Source organism: Bombina bombina, chromosome 3 (assembly GCF_027579735.1).
Source record: "Bombina bombina isolate aBomBom1 chromosome 3, aBomBom1.pri, whole genome shotgun sequence".
In the NCBI taxonomy this organism is placed as follows: Eukaryota; Metazoa; Chordata; class Amphibia; order Anura; family Bombinatoridae; genus Bombina; species Bombina bombina.
In genome coordinates this window covers 768,802,292-768,812,924 of record NC_069501.1, presented here as the reverse complement: position 1 = coordinate 768,812,924, position 10,633 = coordinate 768,802,292, and the positions used below count along the sequence as shown (strand labels likewise).

At 37.6% G+C, this 10,633-nt stretch overlaps 1 protein-coding gene across 3 annotated transcripts in view; it reads left to right on the top strand.

Moving 5' to 3' along the window:
* Window positions 1-1,096: 1,096 nt before the first annotated feature.
* NCK2 (NCK adaptor protein 2) overlaps window positions 1,097-10,633 on the top strand; it is a 347,404-nt gene continuing 337,867 nt past the window's right edge. For all 3 annotated transcript variants that reach the window (XM_053707634.1, XM_053707632.1, XM_053707633.1), the window contains exon 1: window positions 1,097-1,273. The gene's annotated coding sequence lies outside the window, so the exon portion shown is untranslated. The remainder of the gene's footprint in view (window positions 1,274-10,633) is intronic.

Sequence of the window (10,633 nt, the reverse complement as noted above, 5' to 3'; positions counted from 1 at the left end):
GCAGTAGATTTTTTTTCTGACACATTTCAAAATGTATTTTCATTTGCTGGCCCCCTATATTATATGATAGCCATCAGCCAATAGAAAAGTCAGATAAGAATACACTGTGAACTCTTGCACATGCTCAGTAGTAGCGAATACCTCAGAAAGTGTGCATAGGAAAAGACTGTTAACAATATGATAATGGAAGTAAATTGTAAAGTCTCTTAAAACTGCATCTGAATCATAAAAGATTAATTTTCACTTTATTGACTCTTTAAGAAACTTTGCAGTGCATATACTGTTAAAAAGGATGCTTTTGCATTCTCAATTCCAAGATCAGTACCATGTGCACACATTTCATATCAGTCTCAAAACATATCTTGATTCTGACCATTTTTTGTTTAGCACCTGGGTAGCGCTTGCTGATTGGTGGCTAGATTTAAACACCAATCGGCAAGCAGTGCCCAGGTGCTGAACCAATAATGGGCTGGCTCCTAAGCTTACATTCAAACAAGATACCAAGAGAAGAGAACAAAGAAAAATTGATAATAGGAGTAAATTAGAAAATTGCTTAAAATTATATGCTCTATCTGAATCATGAAAGTTTAATTTTGACTAGACTATCCCTTTAAATCTAGACTATGAATCTTCAATACTGCATGTGTTTGGCTGTTCTATTAACTGTATATGAGAATGCAGATCGAAACATTTGCATTATTGTAACCGATAGGATATCTATGTATGCAATACACACACATTTGAGGGCACCTAGCAATTCTAATTAATCATTTACAACAAAAAATGTACAAACTTACCCTGGTCATTAAATAGTTAATAAAGACAGAATGTTACATTTTAATTTTCTATTTTCATGAAAACAGTATACACCTCTTTAACTTGAATTAATAAATCACACATGTGTATAACTACAAACACATTGTATTCGCTATATTGGCAGTAACGTTGCGATGAGCATAAATGTGAAAACCCAGTTTTCTACAATGACAACATTCCTACAGTCATTTTTAAGTGAAGCAACCAGCTAATCCACCTTAAACCATCAAACGGGGGGAGAGAGGCTGTGAGAGAGGCAGGGGAGGGGTTTGGAGCTGACTGCTGGTTCATGAGAGAGAGGGATACAGGAACTGCTAGGGATAAGGAATCTTACATTACACCGGGCCCGGGAGGTTGAAAGAGAAACAAAGACAGGGGTCCTCTCACTAAAATCGCTGTAGAAGAAAGTACAGAGAGATTTTTGTCTCCCTAGCAGAGTCACAGGGAAGGCAAAGAGGTGAGCTGGGCTGTAACGCTGCATGTGATGGGGTGTGTGCATGTGTATTTAAGTGTGGTACAAGCAAAATGTGTTCATGTTTAGCTCCTTTCGTCAGGCGGTGTATGAAAGGTGCACAATACTGCACCACCCCCGAAAAAATTCTTCAAATCCCACGTTTTATTTCCCACCCTTTGTTATGGCTTCCTCTCAATGTATACAGACCCCCTCCTCCACATAATGCCTCGTTTAATGCTCCTCCTCTGGGATATTTTGCTTCCTGTGAACCCAGGACAACTGTGATACCCACTGTCCTGATGTGACATAGGAAACATAGAAAGACATTAAAATACACTTTCCCTCTAACACACTTTTTTTTCATTTTGAACGTCTTTAGCTAGAAAGAGGTTGAAGTTTTAAGACTTGCATCAGGTTTTTGTTGAAAGACTAAGCAGCCTGTCTTTATAGTAGTTGTATGGAATTGCTTAGGCTGCTTTTTGTATTAAATTGACTCACTTGAGACAATGTGTTTCAAGGTCATTAGAGCTGGTGCATATTTTGGTGATGTACAGTTTTTGTAAGTGTTGCATATGCTGGGAAAGTGAGAGCCTGAAAGTCATGATATTAATGTTATGTCTTGTTAGATCCAAAGGCTGAAGGGAATTGTTGAGACACAGAAGGCAAGGGTGGTAATTAATGGGGGAAAAAAGTTTCAAACAATGTGCTTCTTATAACAGTTCTCAGGAATTTGTCTTTAAGCAAAAACTGAATTGCAAGAAATAGTGATGAAGTGTGCTACTGTGAGAAACATCCGAAGTAGAGATGGCTGTCACTTCTTCCATTGTGCATAGAAAGTGTTTTTTAACATGTCAGTAAGACCAGCTGATAAATGCTAAACATCATTTATATAGTCCACAGCGGGCATATAGCTGTGTGTTTTTTAACATAATTTGTAATAGTAATAAAAGATAAACACATTTTAGGAGCTTTGGCTTCCTAGCTATTGAGTTTTGTCAAGAAGTGATACACTGTGTAACCTAATGCTAAATTTGAGTATCCAGATGTAATATTATTATTATTATTATTATTATTATTATTATATAATAATAATAAAATATATATATATACATTTTTTGTATATACATTCTCCAAAATAGGGTCAACACTACGTTTATTAAAAGTAAAGTTAGCTGCCTATGTTGGATTTTGAAACACTGAGTGTGTATGTATGTGTGTGTGTGTGTGTGTGTGTGTGTATATATATATATATATATATATATATATATATATATATATATATATATATATATATTGAGAACTCTGTTTTTTAAAAAAAGATGCTACTGTTATGATAGCTTCTGAAAAAGAGGGCCAGATTTATCAAAGTCCGGCGTACATCTTCGGACCTCTCTTTTATACCAAGTATACCCTGCTGGTGCATGAGATTCTGTGCTTCTTTACAATAAATATTTAAGTTCTCAGCTGCATTTAAGAGATTATTATACAATGTCTTGCTGTTTTTCCTGTGCTTTACATAATAGCTTACATTTTATACTTGTAAAGGTCCTTCAAGCAACTGAGCTGTCCCACTCAGCTACTGAATAATCTGTCAGATTATATACTTTTATATCTCATTAAAGGGACAGTCTACTTGATTTTTTTTGTTTAAAAAGATAGATAATTCCTTTATTACACATTCCCCAGTTTAGCACAGCCAACCAATATACTTTTTACCTCTGTGATTACCTTGTATCTAAGCCTTTGCAGACTACCCTCTTATCGATGTTTTTACAAACTTGCACAATTTTATCTATATGGCACACATGAACTAGCACTGTCTGGCCGTGAAAAGCAAATAATATGCACTGAGATCAGTGGCGACCTGCAGAGTCTTAGATACTGGCAGAGGTTTAGTGGTTATAAAGTATATTACTAAAAAAATGTTGGTTGTGTAAAGCTGGGGTATGGGTAGTATCTTTTAAACAATAAAAAGAAAAGCAAGTAGATTGTCCCTTTTTAACTTTCAATTGACTAATGGTTTATCTATAGAAGTATAATTGCTTTAGTATCAGATATGCTTGATACCATAGCAAAATGATGTACCTGTGTTATTGTAGAGGTCCAGAAAGACTTTCTAGGATGTCCCTCCACCTTATTTTTCCTACAACACATTGGCCAATATTACTTATATCATGGCTTGAGAAACTCGGGTGCCAGGACGCCCATGGTGATCTCTAGATTTGCGAGCCCTAAAGCTATGTGCTACCAGAAGCCTACTGCTCGGTTACACTGCAATGCTTGACATAGGTCATAGGAAACTTGCAGCTGAATGGCTGATCTTTGTTTGGTGATAGCACATCCTGTTGGAGGTTGTTTCTGAAGCAGAGAGTGTCATAGCTGGAGGTAATGTTTAGAACATACCTTACCGGATGTGCAGAGCAAGAGAGAGGGTTTTTCCTCAGTCCTAGGTGATGAACTGCTCAAAGGAACATTTTTTTCGGGGGGTTCCACAGAATCCACATGGCAAAGGGACCTGTCTTGTGATATATTCATGCAAACGTTGTTTTTCCTGGTCATGCAGTAATTTTATGCCTAGGGGACCAGTGCTGAGCTAAACGTATAAACTTTAATTTTCCCCACATTCCACTGTGATTATGTGCAAAGGGGACCAGTGTTGAAATACAGTTATACTGTGTGTGGGAGACCTGGTTGTATTAGTGTTTTTAATATCTCACCCCAACAATACCATAGTTTCATTGTATTATTAAGACCTTAACAGATTATAATGCAGAGTGGTGTAACGGTAATAGTCAGTATGTTCCTATGGTAGCCTTAGTTCATTCCTTTTTCTTCAAACTCTGGGGATAGTGAATTGAGAGTGCATGACTGCATAATATCCAAGTTTCTATGCAGTCATTTGCATTTTTATGTCCATTGCTGTGTTTTCTAAAATGCTTGTAGTTTAGATTTAATATTTGGCTCCTAGTAACCTGCAAGCACCAGGTAGTTTTACTCATTGTTGCCTGAGAGGGCAGCTTGCACAGCAAAGTGCTGATGCCCCCATGACTGCCATGGGATTAATGGAATGTTGTGCTTTGTAAAACCATAATTAAAGAGGAAAAAAAAAGTTTTTTTGTTTTTTTTTTGCAAACTGTTGCAGCATTATGTTATGCAGAAAAAATAAGCCATTGTTTGTCCTGAGGGCAGTAAAGGGGATAAATCACAGCTGCATAATACACTAATGCACATTTGTTATGCAACCAGATGCCAGTGCCGTCAAGGCTCAACAAACCAGGTAGCCACTGGCTCCTAGAATTTTACCCCTGTCTCAGAGCTGCCCTTGATTACCTCTAACTCCTATCTGTATGGTTCAGATCTACACACTTTACTTACTTTGGAGAAGTGGAGGAGCTAATAAAAAGCATTGGCTGGTCATGTTGTGCCCTTTGGGTATTAGGTTGAGTAAGCCTATTTTTAAACCCTTTCACTGAGATTAAATGTAGTGCCTGATATTTAGTGACAATAAACACCCATCTTCAATACACTTAAAAGGACATACAAACTAATTGTTCTATTTCATGATTCAGGCAGAGCATTCAGTTTTAAACAACTTTCCAGTCTACTTCAATTATCTAATTTGCTTTGTTTTCTTTGAATCCTCAGTTGTAAAGCATACCTAGGTAGGCTTAGTAGCAGCAATGCACTGATTGGTGGCTGCACATATATGCCTCTAGTCATTGGCTCAAGTAATGTTTTCAGTTAGCCCCTAGTAGTGCATTGCTGCACCTTCAACTAATAATGCCTAGAGAATTAAAGGGGTATAATACTCATATGCTAAATCACTTGAAACTGATGCAGCATAACTGTAAAAAGCTGAGAGGAAAATATCACCTGAGCATCTTTATGTAAAAAAGGAAGATATTTTACCTCACAATCTCCTCAGCTCAGCAGAGTAAGTTCTGTGTAAAAAGTTACAATTCAGCTGCTGCCCAGCTGCAGGTAAAAAAAAATAAAAAATTGAAGAAATGAACAGCAGCCAATCAGCATCAACAGTGCTGAGGTCATGAACTCTTTTACTGTGATCTCATGAGATTTGACTTAACTCTCATGAGATTTCATGGTAAACTTCCTTAAACTGAATAGGGAAATAAGATGAGTGTGCACGTAAGCTCGCTCCTTTGACTGTCCTGGGACAGACATACTGATTTGCTGCTTAGAAGTCCTTTACAATGGGGTGTGGCTACTGAGGAACTTTTGATGTAAAATATCTTTTGTTTTTCACATAGAGATGTTCAGGTGATATTTTCTAGTCAGCTTTTTACATCTATGCTGCATCACTTTCAAGTGTTTCAACATTTGGGTATCATGGCCCTTTAAGCAAATTTGATACTAGAAGTAAATTAACTTGTTTAAAATTTATGATTTACTTTGCATCAGAATAAAACAGGTCATCCAATCCGTATTCTTGAGTCAAGCCGTCATTTATTGAATCACTAGAATTGTTTGTGAAGTTTGCTGTGGGTGTTGTCCCTGATGGTGCTACACAAAGATGGAGCAGGAAGTTTTCAGTACTGTAGTGTATGCTTGTTATTGTATAGAAGCTTTTATTAAAGGGACAGTCAACACTTACTTTAACATGTTTTGATATTGAAAATAAAAAAACGGAGGTCCGCCTACACTATACCCCTCCTGCCTTGCCGCCTTGCTTCTGTCCTAATCAGCGTCTCTAACTACTCTAATACCCGGGAAATATGGATGCCGAACTCCCCCCACCATTACGTAGCTGCCTTCTTCTTCAACTTATAAGCAAACCAGAATCCAGTCCTCGGACAGAAATTGCACACGCGTAATGGTGGGGGGAGTTCAGCATCCATATTTACCGGGTATTAGAGTAGTTAGCGACGCTGATTAGGACAGAAGCAAGGCGGCAAGGCAGGAGGGGTATAGTGTAGGCGGACCTCCGTTTTTTTATTTTCAATATCAAAACATGTTAAAGTAAGTGTTGACTGTCCCTTTAAGATTTAAAGAGCAGGAGTCGTGTACTTTGTCCTATTGATAATTTGACGTCCGGTATTGTTTTCAGTTATATTTAAGCTATGCAGAAAAACATGCCCATCACAATGCTTTAGTACAGTTTTTTTTAATTATCTAATCACACTGGAGCCTACATTCTATACTGGCAGATGAGATAATTTCTCTCACTTAGCCATTTCCATGGATAATGACTCTTACACGTACCTATTATGTATAGGTTGGTATTCAGCTTTTTTTTGTGTGCCAATTTTTGTTAGACAGAAAACACACTTTTTTTACAACCCAGTGCTTAGAGCTTCATAGAAATGAAGCAGCCAGCAACTAAATAGCTACTTAATTTTCTCGGATAAAATTTTATAACATGGTTGGTTTTATCTTAGCCTAGGTTTACTATCCAGATACAAAGCCTAGGATTGAATGTGCTTGCTCACACAGACTTGGTGCTAAAGAAGTTGCAGAGGTCACTTTCGACAATGCACACATAAATAGCGCTATCCTAATGCACTCGTTCACTGTCTATTCAAAAATGCAGGACAGAGCACACAGCACTTTTGGCTGCACTAATCCTATTTTACTGACTACCTGTCTAAAATTGAAGCCAATTATTTTCAATGTTTGTTGCACAAATTATTATTACATCAATTTATGTTAAATAATGCAATTCATTTGTTATTTGGATAGCGTTAGTGACATTTTGAATAGCAGAAAAATGTTATAATATTGGAAAGTATTACACGGACCCCACCCGGCTGGCGAAATTGTCTATACACAGCTGCACTTGTGCACTAGATTATTGCAGAGCTACTTTTTGCACACTTTATACAACTCTGATTAGCCTGTTGTGTATGCCAGTCACTGAGTAAAAACACATCTACAGGCGCTCATAGGCTTGGCTCGACACAGGGTTGTCACACACCTTCAATTTGTAAAAAGAGCAATATCTGCAAAGCGCAATAAAACAAGGTATGCCTGCACTTTGTTTAGTGCAAGCTAGGGCAATGGCAGTCAGATGTTTTTTGAAGGCATATATAAAAGTTAAAAATGTACTAAAAACATTACTAATGACTTCTGTTAAGGTTGCTTCATTTTTATGAATCTATAGGTACTTGGAATTTAAGAAATGTGTTTTTAGTCAATTTTTGCTGCTTTTTTTTTTTTTTTTTTTTTTTTTACCGTCTAATAATGCAGCCAGTGAGGTCAGCAGGATCAGTGTTTGTCAATTTCGGTCTTTAGGGCAGAGCTCAAACTCGGGAGCCACTGGCTTGTAGAATTTTACCCCTGGCTATTACATTTTTAGATTATTCTGCATATATCTATATCAAAATACCACTGTCTGGCTCCTAAATATTCTCACTGGCTCTTAAGTTTTTTAAGCATATTTGTCAACCCCTGCCTTAGGACATACTAAAAGGACCAATTTTCATGATATGTGAACTAGAGCACATGTGAAATAATCAGCTGATCAGTAACCATGGTTATTAACCAGCTCCCTCCCAAGGTAATCCTAAAAACTCTGGGCTGTTAGTTTGCCCTAAGGACAGGAATATGGAATTGAGAAATATTGACCTAGAGGCTTCAGAAATAGGAATAGGTTAATTTAATATATGCAATAACTAAGTATGCATGTTTAACCACACTTGGCAAATCCAGGGAGCTTGTTGACCACATCTTCTAGAATGTTGCCCTAACTCCTATTTAAAAAAAAAAAAAAAAAAAATATTCTGCATATATCCATTCTTTATACATATGTCCTTGTCTGCGTTCCAAAACACATGTAGCTTACTTTGATACAAATGTGGCAAGCCCTACCTCATAAAGCACTGCAAGTAATTAATGCATCACTTATTTTAAAGAAATGTGTCTTTCACTGAGATTAGTCATCTATCGCTTACATAATTTACTGCAAAACGTGTCTAATACTGAAATATTTGTGTTTTGTAGAAATTACCCTAATTGATGAGCAGTAATTTGATACAGAAGTGGAATGCCATATAGTTATGATTTGCAAATACTGTATAATAAACTTTCAATATCCATTTTTAAAAAAAATAAAATTTAGTAGAACAATTAAAACCTAAACAGGATATATATATATAATCTCACAAAAATACACCCACCCATCACATTTTTGATTTTTTTTTTATTATATCTTTTCATGTGACAAAACTGAAGAAATGACACTTTGCTACAATGTAAAGTAATGTGTGTACAGCCTGTATAACAGTGTAAATTTGCTGTCTCCTCAAAATAACTCAACACACAGCTATTAATGTCTAAACCGTTGGCAACAAAAGTGAGTACACCCCCTAAGTGGAAATGTCCAAATTGGGCCCAATTAGCCAATTTCCCTCCCCGGTGTCATGTGACTCATTAGTGTTACAAGGTCTCAGGTGTGAATGGGGAGCAGGTGTGTTAAATTTGGTGTTATCGCTCTCACACACTCTCATACTGGTCACTGGAAGTTCAATATGGCACCTTATGGCAAAAACTCTGATTATCTGAAAAAAAGAATTGTTGGTCTACATTAAGATGGCCTAGGCTATAAGAAGACCCCGAAACTGAGCTGCAGCACGGCGGCAAGACCATAGAGCGGTTTCACAGGACAGGTTCCACTCAGAACCGGCATCGCTATGGTCGACCAAAGAAGTTGAGTGCACATGCTCAGTGTCATATCCAGAGGTTGTCGTTGGGAAATATACTTATGAGTGCTGCCAGCATTGCTGCAGAGGTTTAAGGGGTGTGGGGTCAGCCTCTCAGTGCTCAGACCATACGCTGCATACTGCATCAAATTGGTCTGCATGGCTGTCGTCCCAGAAGGAAGCCTCTTCTAAAGATGATACACAAGAAAGCCTGCAAACAGTTTGCTGAAGACAAGCATACTAAGGACATGGATTACTGGAACCATGTCCTGTGGTCCGATGAGACCAAGATAAACTTATTTGGTTCAAATGGTGTCAAGCGTGTGTGGTGGCAACCAGATGAGGAGTACAAAAACAAGTGTTTCTTGCCTACAGTCAAGCATGGTGGTGGGAGTGTCATGGTCTGGGCCTGCATGAGTGCTGCCGGCACTGGGGAGCTACAGTTCATTGAGGGAACCATGAATGACAACATGTACTGTGACATACCGAAGCAAAGCATGATCCCCTCCCTTTGGAGACTGGACCGCAGGGGAGTATTCCAACATAACAACCCCAAACACACCTCCAAGATGACCACTGCCTTGCTAAAGAAGCTAAGGGTAAAGGTGATGGACTGGCCAAGCATGTCTCCAGACCTAAACCCTATTGAGCATCTGTGGGGCATCCTCAAATGGAAGGTGGGGGAGCGCAAGGTCTCTAACATTCACTGGCTCTGTGATGTCGTCATGGAGGAGTGGAAGAGGACTCCAGTGGCAACCTGTGAAGCTCTGGTGAACTCCATGCCCAAGAGGGTTAAGGCAGTGCTGGAAAATAATGGTGGCCACACAAAATATTGACACTTTGGGCCCAATTTGGACATTTCCACTTAGGGGTGTACTCACTTTTGTTGCCAACTGTTTAGACATTAATGGCTGTGTCTTGAGTTATTTTGAGGGAACAGCAAATTAACACTGTTATACAGGCTGTACACTCACTACTTTACATTGTAGCAACGTGTCATTTCTCCAGTGTTGTCACATGAAAAGATATAATAAATATTTACAAAAATGTGAGGGGTGTACTCACTTTTGTGAGATACTGTGTATATGTGTGTATGTGTGTGTGTATATATATATATATATATATATATATATATATATATATATATATATATATATATATATATATATATATATATATATATATTAAATCATCTTTATTAAAGGGGGGTGACATACAGAGTTTAAAGGGACACTGAAGCCAACTTTTTTTCTTTCATTATTCAGATAGAATAGTAAATGTAAAAGCAACTTTCTAATTTACTCCTATTATCAATTTTTCTTCGTTCTCTTTATTTATCTATCTTTATTTTAAAAGCAGGAATGTAAATCTTAGCAGCCAGCCCATTTTAGGTTCAGCACCATGGATAGTGCTTGCTTATTGGAGGCTTACATTTACCTGCCAATAAGCAAGCATAACCCAGGTTCTCAACCAAGAATGGGCTTTTTAAATAAAGATAGCAAGAGAACGAAGAAAAATTGATAATAGGAGTAAATTCGAAAGTTGCTTAAAATTGCATGCTCTATTTGAATCACAAAATAAAATGGGTTTAGTGTCTCTTTAACCAACCCTGCAACTGTCCCCTGTTTGTTATAGAAGGGGTTAACCAACCCTTTCAAACTTAACCAGTTTGTCAAAGACATTTCAGGCAAGCCTTTCACTTAGTTCA